Source organism: Hoplias malabaricus, chromosome 16, assembly GCF_029633855.1.
Source record: "Hoplias malabaricus isolate fHopMal1 chromosome 16, fHopMal1.hap1, whole genome shotgun sequence".
In the NCBI taxonomy this organism is placed as follows: Eukaryota; Metazoa; Chordata; class Actinopteri; order Characiformes; family Erythrinidae; genus Hoplias; species Hoplias malabaricus.
In genome coordinates this window covers 9,166,599-9,181,489 of record NC_089815.1, presented here as the reverse complement: position 1 = coordinate 9,181,489, position 14,891 = coordinate 9,166,599, and the positions used below count along the sequence as shown (strand labels likewise).

General features: G+C 39.9%; 1 long non-coding RNA gene across 1 annotated transcript in view; it reads left to right on the top strand.

Annotated features, from left to right (window-relative positions):
- Positions 1 to 2,477: 2,477 nt before the first annotated feature.
- Positions 2,478 to 14,891, top strand: part of LOC136671273 (uncharacterized) — a 46,558-nt gene continuing 34,144 nt past the window's right edge. The window contains exons 1-2 of the long non-coding RNA XR_010795685.1: positions 2,478 to 2,596; positions 7,042 to 7,183. This is a non-coding gene — a long non-coding RNA (uncharacterized lncRNA). The remainder of the gene's footprint in view (positions 2,597 to 7,041; positions 7,184 to 14,891) is intronic.

The window sequence follows — 14,891 nt, the reverse complement described above, 5'->3', positions numbered from 1 at the left end:
AAACCTCCATGATCTGTAAAGCATTCCTCAACAACTCTGTCACAGTTTTAAAACATACATTCCCAGAAAAATGAGGGTGACTTTTGAAAAGTGTGGTGGTCAGATGAGTCCAAAAATGGAAGAAATCGCTTATTAATGTCCTTTATTTTTAAGAGCATAAATTCCCAGACATCTATAAATTTGTCTGGGTCACAGAAGGGAAAGGTGGAGAATGCAGGCCAATTCTTTTCTTTTTTTTTTGTGCTTAGATCTCTGTCTTCTGTTCATAAGCAGAACAAACAAGGCAAAGCTTCATACTATGTAAATCAGAGCCTAACATTGTTTTTTAAATATTATACCGTACTATAAGAAACACATAAGTTTTTATACTGCTTTCCACTATTTCTTAAATTAGAGGTTAATTGCAGTATGTTTTTTTGGACATAATAAGGAAAGAGGACAGATGGAAAAGAGAGTGACCATATCACTTTTACAAATTATAACAAATTATATGTCAGCCCACATATGAACATTTTTGGGGCTATATCCATCATGCTTTGCTGTAATGGGCTTTCCTGGGTGAGCGGCACTCCCTCCCTGAATGTCACGCTAGGCCGCAGGTCAGACCTCCCCCGGCACACTTGCATGCGGGCGCCGCTTTAGGTGATTGATGGCTCATAAAGACCTGTCCGTCACAGCACAGTATGAGCAGTTTGCTGTAGTCTCTCATCAAATTATACCTGGCTCTGGTGGAAAAGCCTTTCAAATATATACTGCTCTTATAAGAAATTTTGGATTCACAGTGATATTGGCATTAGCTCAGTATTACCACATGCGTGTGTGATGTTGTGTGTGTGTGTGTGTGTGCTGATTCTATACCAACATGAGGTATATTGTATTCCAAAAGATAATGTTTAGTTGACACTGGATTTGTGCAAACAGAAATATCAGAATTTTTATTCATTTTAATATATTTGTTCCCCTATGAATCGGTGTAATGTAGTATAATGTAATTCTAGCTGGATCCATTGCCAAATTCTACACTTTGTGAATTCATTCATTCATTCATTATCTGTAACCGCTTATCCAATTCAGGGTTGAGGTGGGTCCAGAGCCTACCTGGAATCATTGGGCGCAAGGTGGGGATACACCCTGAAGGGGGCGCCAGTCCTTCACAGGGCAACACAGACACACACACACATTCACTCACACCTACGGTCACTTTTGAGTACCCAATCCACCTGCAACGTGTGGTTTTGGACTGTGGGAGGAAACCGGAGCACCCGGAAGAAACCCAGGCGGACACGGGGAGAACACACCAACTCCTCACAGACAGTCACCCGGAGAGGGACTTGAACCAACAACCTCCAGGTGCCTGGAGCTGTGTGACTGCGACACTACCTGCTGCACCACCGTGCCGCCCTACTTTGTAAATGATTATATAAATAAAAAGAAGAATATACCATTTTGTACCATGTTGGTGCAGCCCTAACCCTGACTATATGGAAATGTTAGTCAAGTTAGTTTGTCAATGGATACATTTTCTTTGAGAAATAATTTATTCTTTCATTTCTTCTACTTGAAGATCCACAGTGACTTGTTTTGTAAAAGACCACTAGGAGGAGACAAAGTACAACATATGCATGAATGCCCTCATCCACTTTTATGGACCTTTCTTGGGACTACAAATTGGACAACATCTGCATGCCTTTCGACATGAGGACATTAAAAAATGTGTAAACTGATGGACAATGAAAATTCAGCACTGTGCTAGCCCTTCAGTTGCTGGGGTCTAATGACTGTAACACCTGGCTCAAAGTGGGTGAGAATAGCCCTCTATGAGGTGAAAGTCTTTCTGTCAGTGAGGCTAAATTTACTCTTTACAGGTGCACTGGAGGCAGCTCTCTTAGTCTGTCTGTCTGCGTGGACTTCGAGCTGATTGATGAGGAATGGACGGCCGTATTTCAGAGTTGGTGCTTCTGCGGTTTGAAAAAGTGTGGAGTACAGCAGATTCTAGTTTGGCCACCATTCAGTGCCGTCACACTTTGCACATAATGCTCATTGGGCTGTTAACCAAACATAAATAAATAATGCCACTGGCACTTCTTTGTAAGTTCGGGCCTGAGACTTTTAGTGGTGCATTTCCAATTTCTTCGTCAAGGGTAGTCAAATGAAATTATCTTTTGAACTGAATCATTTGCTTGGACGGCTCACACTCTCTAATGTTCCAGGCGCTTACATGTAGGGAGAACATGCACACAACTTTGCGCTGGAGAGCGCTCCTAATGTCCAAGGTGAAGGAAGATGAAAACTAAATTATATTGACATTGCTGGAGCTTCCTTTGAACTCCACCAGATCTGATGATTTCAGTCAGCGTTCGATTTCTTAATATTGTTCAAATGCTGATATGATCTCTTAATTTCAGTTCTTCTTCTTCAACCATCTTCTTCTTCTTCAAAACTGGCTTTCCCTTTCAGGTTTACTGGGCAGATGGTCGGCTCTAAGGGAGATGTGGGGATGAGAATCTGAGGGAGAGCCTGCATGAAATGAATCACAGGAGATGGAGGAGAGGCGCACTGCTTATTTCACCTGCAGCAAGGCTCGCTATAGTTACAGGTAATAAGGTGCTAGATAGTATCATTATATTGAAGGGATATGAGGGGTGAAAGTACTGTATCATCTACTGTATTACCTCCGTGCTGTACACTTTATGTAGTCCCCACAAAATGCATTTTCATGAAAAGCAATAACTGAAATAATGTACTGTATCATTACTCCTGTAGTACCCTAATGGATAAATCTGAGCATAAAAATAGAGGGCCCGGGGCGTGGGACAGGAATTGCTTTTGTGGCATTCAAGGACAAAGATGCAACATAATGTTTTTTCTTATGAGGCAATCTAGTAAATATACTAATTATCCAAAACTTCACACAACTTTATATAAATATCCATTCTAGAGCATCAGGGAGGTTTTATTAACACATCACAGTTCATTTGCATTTCTTAAACTAATTGACTGACCACAGGAAATGTTAGAATGCTCTTTTTATGACTGAGCAAACTGTTGAAGTTTGAGCAGAGGCGAATCTGCCTGTATTGATAAGCATTCTGCTGTTTGATAACAGTACTGTACAACTCCATACAGGAAAAGGCCTCCCTTGAGAATTGCATGTTCTCTGTTGAAGAAAAAAAAATGCAAAGTACACCCTTTGTAGTTTTATTCCAAAACAGGCAGCAGATTAAAAAAAGCAGCAAAGATTGGTTATAAAAGCATGGCAGGCGTATGATTTAGTGGGGCAATAAAGAATGGAAAGGTAGCCATTCATCATGGAAGCGAGCTCACCAGGAGAGGGGCTGTCACAGACACCGCCAAGTCCGAGAGGCGGTTCGAAAATCGCCCCCCAAAAGTGGCTCGGACCAATGGCTTTAACATACCTTCCCACATGGAGAGGAGCATGCTGGGAGCTCAGCAGTGTTCGCTGTGCTACATGGTCACCAAGGGAACTGGCATTACAGATGGACAAGCTCGTAGTTTAAGGCTGATAGTAATGAGGTTCTAAAATTTGCAATGATTTGAAGAATACCTTTGCATTTACACTTGCTTTACTGTCCCTTTTTGGCAAAGAGCCATGATAGATGTAAATCCTATTGAGATACCCACATGCTGGCAATCTTTCACTCAAATCAACAAAGATACACATCTGTTGCATCTCTTAGACATGTAGTCTGTGAACAAAAGTACATCTTAAAACAGTATAAAATACAAAACATTTTTGATAATCATGATTCAGTTTTAAAATTCAGATTAAAGGCTGGAAGGGCACTGGTTACATATCGTAGCTGTCCAAATGAAAACATGTATCTCCATTTGCGTGGATCTTAAAGTTTTCTACATTATTTGAACACAGCAGCTGTCCTTCACACTGACAATTTGATGATGAATGGACCAATAGAAATGCTCCAAAATTTCTTGGAATAAAATCTGTTTGCTTTGACTCCCACTGAAATTTAAGAAGGTTTTATCCTACTCCTGTAAAGTTACTAATTTAGGAGATTCACATTCTTAATTGGATAACGACAATATTTATTGTGACTGTATTAATGAATAAGGATGTGTACAGACCTGTCCGTTTTGGTTTGATTAAAACGAGCCCTGATGCGATTGCTCTGTTAGTGCGGTTCATTAGAGTAAGAGTGAACATTTGCTTTCTCACCAGACAGGTGTGATCTAAGCAGGTGGGTCTGTCTTTTTCTAATTGAACTCTGGTGAGGTTCGTTTCAAGTATGAACGCAAACAATGAACCAAAGGCATTGAAACAAGCACAGGGCATGGTGTCCCAGGTTGTAACAGAGAACAGATTGCAAGACAGGGGGAAACAGTCACATGACAAGGGGAGCACAAACAAGAAACAAAAACATAATAGAACACAAAATAGCACGTTACACCTGTCTATTAAGTGTATTAAACCCAGCTGATGACTCTGAGGCCTTTTTAATCTGCTTTGATTTGATTATTAATTAATTATAATCATACGCAGGATAAGATATAAGTGTGTCAGTGTGAACTCAAACCAAACCAGCACTAAAATGTAATAATGTTTACAAAAAAATCCAAACCGAGGAAACGGACCTAAAATCTGAACACACCCTAAATTACTGCAAATTAAATGGAATTACAATGTTTCGTACAGCCATATAAGTGATGTTTTTTATAAATGGAGAGAAAAAACATATATTTAACATCAGGTTACATAGAAGCCTGAGGAATTATATATAACATTCTAATATACTACAATAATATGTTATTAAATATTTTTTTCAGCATTTAATATGACCTTCCTTTTCCTTGATCATTTGTTCTTTTCATCAGACCTATGTTTACTTCAGTAGAATTGTTTTATAAAATCAAATAACCTATAACAGCCATAGTGAAATGTATAAAACATTTAGGTAATTTTAAAAACAGTGCAAGCATTTAGTCTAGATCCGCTTACTAAGTTACTCCTGATCGAGTCATCCTTTTGCTGCTTGTAGCAGGATTACTAGTGGAAAAAAACTTGAACAAATTCAATGGAATTGAAAGTTACAGCCACATGCTCTCACAGGCCTATGTGATCTTTAGGAGCACAGTATTCAGGCTGGAATTTGAATGGATTATTTGATTACACCCATATGTAAAGTGTAACCTTTCCTTTTAAGTTGAAGGGTCACAATGTCACAGACTCATGCTAAAAATTGGTATGCCAGTACTGTTCATTAACTCTTATAAACTTCAGTTCACTACACGAGGGAGGAACAGACTGCTGTCAGCATGGGGTCACAAACTTTTCCCATGAAGGTTCCAGTGGAGTTCCCCAAATATTTCCTCTGTAGGAAGTGGTAAAATATGGTTTTCCTCACAGGACGCTTTTATATGCCAGTCAGCCTGCTTAAACCATTTCTTTGCCAGTGCCCACAGGAAGGACTATGTTCTTAATATGGGCATTTGAACTCTAAAAGTCCATTTTTAATTTCTTTTGCACTAAAGGTCTTACCTCAGCCCCACTTCTTCATGTCCTTGTTTACCCCCCTTTAAAACACTTAAAAGGAGTTGCTGAAGAGAAATGCAGTTCAGATGCGTGTTTTCAGCTTTTAAGTTCCTGGAGAAAATGTGTAACACCTTTTTGTGAGGGCAGAGTATATCCATAACTGCTAATAAAAGGAAAAACACATGCAGTCCTTTCTGTAGAAATGATAAACTCCTCTCGACTCAAGGCCCTCTGCGAAGCGGCTTTTAATTAAAACCACTTGTCCCCAAACTTGTGCTTAATGTTTCCCATTAGTCATGTTTGAGGGATTACAGACAGCTCCAATGAAAGTCAGGGATTAAATTGAAAACGCAGATGTGCGAACAGTGTGGCTTGTTTTATTGCGATCATGGCTGATTAGTAATTATGAAATATTTACCAGATTTGACAAGGTTTCCTAATACCTTCCACAATTAAAGTTGACTTTACTCTTCAAAAAAGACTGGTTATACTTGTGGTGTTACTCAGGTCAGGACAAGTGAACTTTCATGAGTTCAAAATTTCTGTTGTAATGGGAAATATAAAGCTCATTTCCCATTATGTGCACAATTATTTGAACTACCTAGTTTTGTTAAATCTTTATTATATTTAATTCTGTGTCTGGTTTATTTGAAGATGACATGTTACCGCTGTTACAACTGCTCATATGCTGGTCTGGTATGAAAAGGCCTTGTGATCACAATGTGAATTCTAAAATTGTTTAATGCTCTCGAAACAGCATCAACACTTTAGGGTAATGATGCAGTCCATATCAACACTTTATCCCTGGTATAACATATCCTTTCAATTTAAGTAGGAGATGCTATTTGTTTGGTTCTCTTTATCTCAGCCTTCATGGACTATTCTGAGTGGTTAGCTGACCTTTGACTGTTAGGTTTTCCCTGTCATGCCGACTTCCCCTATTGCTGTCGAAATCTCTTAAGGCAGAGGTGAGGGTGCATGGATTCTTTTGCCCCCTACTTCATTACCCGTTGCCCTCAGCTGCAGCTCTGCATCCACACATGGTGAACTTGGCAGAAGAACAGTGAGTTCGAGGAGCATGGCTCTACATTAATTAGGCCACTCACGTATGCACTGCTATGTGAGGTGTATGTCTTTAATTATGTACCCTGAGTTTGACCTCCCAGTTGCCGCATTGTTTTTTCCTTCCTTTGGTAAAATCCCACAGAGATTCATAAAATGCACATAAAGCGATGCATCAACAGCATTAAAATGCAGAGAGGTATAATTCAGCATAAGCAGAAATGGGGGGAAAAGAAGAAAATCTTGTCTCAGGTGCTTTCTTCCGAGGAAAACGGGTGGAATAAGTTGAAGATGAGCTGTGAATCATTTTCAGGCCTGCTTCTCCCAGCTTGGGAAAAAAAGCAGCACTCTGTTATGGACAAGTCTTAGGCCTGCTATGATTATTATTAAACCTTTACAGGTAACCCATAACTATGAGCTATATCACTGCATTGACAGTTCTAATTAATGTGCTGTTTGTGCTTCTGCAGCCTCCTAACTCCATGCGCCCAGAGAAGGGATGATTTGTGGGGGAAGAGAAAGGCAAGAGAAGAAAAGAAAAGTGGAAGAGCAAGGGGCAGGCATTGGGTGGGGGAGAAGAGAAATGATTCTGCGCAACGGGCTCGGAAAAAGGTATGAAAGTAATTATTTTTGCTCTTCAAGATTTAGGCATATTTATAGGGCATTACTGTAGAAGCGGGCTGTTTAATGTTATTTGCAGAAAGCACACATTGTTTGCATCAAGTGCACGAGAAGCCAAAGGCACAGCTGGGAGAGAGACGTGACCTCGCAGCTTCAGCTCTCTGTTGCTGCTCAGCCAATGTCCTACACTGCTTGGGTAAGCTACTCGCAGTTAATGATGGAGCCAAGTCTGAAAGTCGACTACTCCTTGAATTGCGGCTCGTCCCCGATTTCTTTTTGTGCGAGGGTGCTCGAGGCACCAGTACACCCTGTGGTCAGAGAGCCAAGATACTGTATAATATAAGGAAGTCATTCACTTTTGCTTCAAAGATAGAGAGAATGTGTGTTGTGGAGAGAAGTTGGCCAGTGCATTACATGGTTAATTTGCATCAGAAAAAGATAAATGGATTTAAACTAGAAGCAAATTTCTGTGTTTGTGCTGTTTCTATATGAAGACAGTACTGAGCACTTGGCAGTATTTAATTTAACCAACTGTTCTCATTAGTGTAGTTTTTAGTAAAATTTATTTGTTTCCTCTTGAGTCAGTGTGTTATAAAATATGTTATTTTTTTGCAGCGTAGTTTTTGCCTTGCATTGTTCTCAGTGCAAGTTGAAAGGTTATGTGTGTGGAATAGATTTATATTCTCTCTCTAAATCATATCATGTTATATTGGACTATACAATAGACAATGTGGATGGCAGGGGTGGAAAAGCCAGGGTCTTTTTCCAGCCCGACTCCAGCGCAGAGTGTAAGTGCTGACTCGCGGGACCCACTTACAACTAAGACATGGTATGCTTTCATCCCGTCTGGCTGAATGGTGAAATAAATAAAAAGAATGGAAAATGGCTGCGATCCGGGCTGTACCCTTGCTCCCCGGCTCTTTGTTAAAACCCTATCTCTGCTGCTCCATTGCCCCTAGCTACATTAAATCCCATTAAATTCACCTTCATTAAAGCAGCCTCTCTCTGCTCCTTGCCATGGCCCCTAATGCGGGGCCTCTCAAGGACAAAGCCGTAATGAGGGTGGACTGGATTTAACCTTGAAGAGTACAGGTTTTCATTTCCAAATCAATAACTTATGCTTCAAAACCACCACTAGATCCAGGCTATAATTTTCAGGCATTAATTGTGCGGATTATGTTTCTCCTGCAAAACCATGATGCCAAAAATGGCATTTAAGCTTTAGGCTGCAGCGTACATATTGCATTTAACTTTGCTGATGCCCCCCCCCCCCCCTCTGCTACTTTCTGCTTCTGCCTATCTTTCATGCACAATGTGAATTGACAGCTTGCAGGTTTTCTGTATCAATGGGGTTTTGTGCACGGGTATGCTTGTCCTGGCAGGATAACACACACAGGATAAGATTTCAAAGCGTCATTATTCTGTGTGTAAACAATTAGGCGATAGGGGCCATTTTCAGAAGCACACGCCAAGCAGCAGGCAGGCAGCATGTGCTTGGATCTCTCTCGCACACCTCCATGTGAAATTGCAGGCCGGTGTCGTCATGCGCACTAAATAGGTGGAAGGCAAAAGCGACTTCCATCTGAGTTGTTTGATTTGCACCCAGTCAGTCTTTCCTCCAGTACAGGATGAAGTGGAAAATGGGGATTTATGAATAGAAATTTGAGCATAGGGCATGATGGGAAGGCAGAGGCTGGCCATGGGAGTGGGCGAGGTAAAGAGGAAAAGAACACCTAGGATGAAAGAGAGGATGCACTTCACACTTTCTCTTTCACAACTTCACTATACATCCCTCTCCACAGAGACAGGCTCATGTCATCATAGGGTTTCTATAGAAAGTATTAATTTGTCCCGCGGTGATAATTTCTGCTCGACATGTTCATAATGTGAAATATTGGATCTCATCCTGAAGTGGGGGGATGGGGGAGGTGATCATGGCAGCTTAATTTTTTAATCAAATTCCCTCTTAAATGGGGTTTTATTAAATTACACAGCTCGCACTGTGGGAGTGGGCCACAGGCAGCAGTGTTATAGTGTAAAAAGAGCTTCTTGGGATAATTAAATAAAATTAATAAAAACCCGGAGCCGAGTGAGGAGAATGGGTAGGAGGGGAACCCGGCGGCCATTTCTCTTCCCAGATTCTTCCCTGCTCATCTAGCTCCTTGGGAATGCTCTATGCTGGTGTAAGGAGGGGGTGGACAGATAAATGAAGAGTGGTAGTTTGGAGTCTTTGTGTCTTGTAAAGGTTTTTTTTTTATTATTGGGGCATAAAGAAGCTATGTAATTAGGTTTAGTATATAATACAGAGGATGGATGCTATTTTCAAGCTGTGTTTGAGATGACACCACTTTGCAAAAATGATGCAATGTCAGAAATACACCAGCGTTTAGCATAATCTTGATTCTTTATTCTTTTTAAAGTGTGTTCCACAGTGGAGCATTGTACATTGCCCAGGCATTTTGGGAGTAAAAAGAAAAATCTCCAATGCCACAGATAATTAATTTAAGCAAAAATACATGATAGGGAGTGCTAAACTGTGAGATACTGGCGCCTGCGTACTGTGGTCATAGGCACAAGTCTAAAGATCATTACAGCAGTGCCAGTATCTCAAGTTATAGCATGGACCTTTAAGGATTATTGCAGTTATACCACAGTCCTGTTATTATTGATGTTAATAAAGGCAGCCTTACTTCACAGAGCTGCTGTGTGTTTTGAACAAGACAGTGCCATTGCCCCTGAAAAATAGATTCAGGAAAGAGTCATGGTTTATCCACTGTTTACAGCAGTTTCAGACAGTAGTGAAAGCACCTTGAGTTGCACTGATAACAGCCCCAGAAAACAAACAGGTGGACAATTTCCTGTTTTTTTTTATCCCTTGAAAACTCCTTTCCTGTTTTCAAATCATAAAGCATAAAATGTGACTGCTCTTTAATGTCTGTGGAGGTTTCACTTGACACGCCCACAGATGGCATTGTTGTTCATGTCCTGCTCAGGTGCATTTACAAATCTGACAGTGCACATAGATATTTTAAAATTAGAGCTTGGGATTCTAAGACAAATAAAGAGTTGTGCTAATGCTGAAATTTTAGCTCTGTAGCCTAACCTTCGCTAAATGTTGTCTTCTGTACAATGAATACAAGTTTAACATTTTACTAAGAATTTCTTGTATGAATTTCTGTAAATATGGATATAATTCTAATGTTATAGTGCTGTCCTTATTATAAGCACAGCCCTTTTTGTAATAATATATATAATCACACTTTTATACATTATAAAGTATTAAGTTTAATACCCAGTGTTAAGATTCTTTTACATAAACAGGTGGGTTTTTTCTTTTAGTAATTGCTTTGCTTGTTAATTATATATCTGTATGCGTAGGGGTGGCTCAGAGATATTTGGCACTTGTAGTGCATGTTAAAGGCTTAATTGAGCATGTAATATGGATAATTGGAAGAGTGATGTATTGCTGTTGTTAAGGAAACCTCATGGATCTATTGTTTGTCTCATTGGCAAGGAATTACATTGAGATTTCATGACTTTTTTGGTAGGAAATTTTCATTTTGTTTATTTATTTATTTCAATTTAGTGAATTATTTTCCTCTATGATAAATGTGAGATGTTAATGTTTCAGACTCACATTCTCATGATCCTTTTCGGATTTTCTGGTCCTGATTTCTTTGTTGCCATAGAAGTCGCCCTAGACATTCACTTGCCAAATTGTCATTGGTTTGTGGTGACACTGTCTGTTATTCCTAGACCCTGAAGAGGTCTCTAGTGTATCACTTGGATACTAGGGCATTCCTTCCAAGTTCCCCCCACCCCACTCCCCACTCCCCACCCTAGCCTCATATAGAGTTGGACGCCAGCCATGTATCTTTAGCTCAGTGCCCATAGATGAAACTGATATGTGTGTAAAGGCATTACAAACAATCTGCGAGGCCCTGCGGTTTTTGGGGTGGGCATGCAGCACTCATGCCCTGACCACAAACACTCTCTCTGGAGGAGAACTCGGCTGGGTCTTCATGACCTGCTTTGTACGAGAGGCAGCAGGCATGATGGGATCAGCATGTTATACACAAATACACACACAGTAGAAAGCAAGCCAAAGCTTGTAGTAGCCTATGATATGTTCTGTGTGTCCTTCAACTCAAAAGACTGTATGCAATGCTGGGCAGTGTTACTTAGAAGAATAAGACTAACTCTTTGAACCTGGATTGTTAATGGTGAAGTTATCAGACAACGCTGCAGAACAGACTGGCCTGCAGTATTCCTGACAGAGGGGATGAAGAATCTTGGAGGAACAGCAGCCAAATGAGAGACCCTCTTTCTTCTCTCTCTCTCTCTCTCTCTCTCTCTCTCTCTCTCTCTCTCTCTCTCTCTCTCTCTCTTTCTTTCTATTTATCTCTGTCCATTTCTCTCTCTCTCTCTCTCTCTCTCTCTCTCTCTTTCTTTCTATTTATCTCTGTCCATTTCTCTCTCTCTCTCTCTCTCTCTCTCTCTCTCTCTCTCTCTCTCTCGTTTCACTCTCAGGAGCACTCTGGCCCAGGCCTGCTGCGGTGAGGTCTTGTTTGAATTAGTTTACGGGCGGCGAAATGAAAAGCGCCCCACTGTGATGTGAAGGGCCTGGCCTGAAGGCCCGTTCAGAGCATCTCTGGCTGAAAGGCATATTTATATCTTCCAGACCAGTAATTAATCACTCCTGGCTTGCTGTGGGTGCTGGTGGTACATGAGGGGAAGCTGAAGAGAACAAGACCCTATGCATGGCTCAAAGATCCCACTTGAATCTTGCCTTTGTGCTGCTTGAAACCATGCTGTGTAAAATTTTTTGTCCATTTGCATTTTCTTTTTCAATTTTGTATTTGTCCAATTTAAAGGTTTCAGAACATTAAATTAACTTTAATTACCAACTTACTATCTTTTATTACCAAGAGGTAAATATGAAATGGTGTTTATAAATGATTATTTTCTATACTATGGAAAAATGCTATTCGAACCTGTTTGACCCAGTTTGAAAAAGTATTGCCCCCATTGCTAATAAATCAGCTTAACCAAATTCAGTTGGCAGTTGGGTTCAATTTTATGAAGCAGACTTGAAGGTCTCAAGAAGCAGCACATGATGCTACATTATAAAGCGATTCAACAGATGCAAAACAAAGTCTGGAAAGGGTTACAGTACCATTACTAAGACTCTCTAAGACTTGGAAAACTGGTGGACCTTACCAGGAAAGTTTGGGGTCTAGCCCCCCCAAAATTTCCCCAAGAGCATATCTATTCATCCAAGAGTGCACAAAAAAACTCTGACCAAATTCTAAAGAACAGCAGCTTCACTTACCTCAGTTAATGCCAGTGTAGAAGGTTCCAAAACAAGGAGAGGACACTGGGTAAAATGGCAGTCATTGGAAAGTTGCATTGCTGAAACAAGTGTTGACCAAAAAGAAGACAAAGCCTCATCTTGTATTGGCCAAACAAAACCATCTAGATGACCACCAAAACTTTTAAGATAATATTCTGTGGACTGATGTGTCAAAGGTGGAATATTTGGTAGACATTTGTGCCGTTATATCTAGCATAAATCTGACGCAGTGTTTTACAGTAAGGACATGATAGGAACATTTAAACGTGGTGGTAGTGTCTTATGCCACCTCTTCTAAGGATTTCTTTTTGTCTCTCTGATACTGATGTGATCTCTTAATCCTTACGGCTTGAAACTCAATGGTTCAGTACTGTAGCATAGTGTAACATATGTATAAATTAGTTGGTATCAAAAATGTATTGAATTATATATAATATGAACCCAGCCATATTAATATACTTATTGTTACTTCACATCAAAGTTCAGAGGTGCTGGCTATGACTTCAACATTATTATGTTTTTGTGAACAACCTCAGGGGCTTTGTAGTGGGGTGAAAAGTGGGCTCTGTGTTTTACTGCGCCCTATGTATAGCCTAATTAGAATAAGGGACTAAAGGCAATTCCATCCAATGTTGGAACTGGAAAAGCAGTTACAGACAATGAATGAATGAATGAATAGATTTTATGATGCGAATGATTATATGAAATTTGAGGAACACTGAGGAAGTGGTTGGGGGGGGGCCCATGTGCACTACTTGGGCCCAGAATTTGGTGCTATGCCCCTGCCTGCATATAATTCTTTTAAATACATTTTAAATGTAGTACAGAATAGCATGACAGAGCGGGGTCCACTAAGAACATTCACGCTCATATTCCAAAATACATCTGGTGTACTGTCATAACTAAATGGTACTATGTTTGTCTGTTTTTTCCATAATATGTAGTTTGACAAGTCTGATTGCACTTCTGTACTCTTAGCTTCCCTTAAGGGATGATGGCTTTACAAATAAGGCATTGATTGTAAAAAGTGTCTGTACTGTCAGTGCCTTCATTTCAATTGCCACAGATAAGCCAAAAGGTTACAGTAATATTCCTCATATATACACAAAGGCATCAGTGGTGAAGGAGCACTATGCCACTTTACAGTTAAGATGCATGCAAATGTATCTGCATCAAGATGCAGAGAAGGAGGTTTATGAGTAAACATGGTCCCCAGAGCTGATCAGCTATCAAGTGATGTGAGGAGCAGGATGAGACCTAAATAATGCTGAGCTAGTGCAGCATCAAATGAAAACGTTGGAGGATTGGCTGGCAGAAGAGGTGTGATATTACAAACATTTATACCTTCAGCACATCATAAAAACTGTGAATTGTGCGTGAATTCCTGTAGCAAGAGGAAAGACATATCTTTTAATTTTCTCTATTTTTCGAGGTGGCAACCCAGGCACCTTGAGATTTAATTAGATTTTGAAGAGGCTGCAGATAAGATGTTTACTGATAATCACCATACATTTTTGACTGCACAAAATTTGTGGCATTTTTCCTTATTAAATGACAAAAACCCAAACAACTGTGCATACTAATGAGGTCATTTTCACCTGTTATTTTTGAGGTGCTCTATTATTTAGCTATACATTTTTGTGGGAACCCACTTTTTTTTTTTCCTTTTAAAGAATTTTACACATATATTTAACTTTTCTGACATTTAAGTTGATCAAAGATACTCACAGTTTCCCTCGTGCAAAATGTTGTAGGTTTTTTATGCTGCAGTTCCTAATATTATTATCTGTTAATAAGCCCTGAGCTGCTTTTCATATTCCCAAACTTTGTGACTGCAAATATACATTCATTAATGAGAACCTGCACTCCTCACATATAATCTGGATTGTGTCTGTGTTGTAATATCTCTGTGTGAGAGTAAAGGCATGCTGATATAAAAATCTAATTCTGGTGTTTCATGAATCAGTGCAAAATATTTTTAGAGAGATGCATCTAAGGATTTATAATTTTCCCCGCCTGTAATACATGCTGGTTTGTATATGTTGAGGTTTAGTGCAAGTTTACATTTACGCCTATGTAAACAACTTGCTCAATGCCTGTTGTGTTTACAGAGGCAGTAGACCTGTATAACTCAGGTGTCTCAGGATTGAGTGAAACTAACTGAAGGTGACTTACCTGCAGTGTACAATTGTTTATGTAGTGAACATCATTGTTGGACCACTTTTAACAGTTAACATATCAGAGCATTAAACCTTAGTCCAGCTGACACCCTGGTCTCATAACAACTCATGGAAATCCATTCTTCACTCATATTTCAGACCTTGGAGGATAAGATCAGGGATTGCA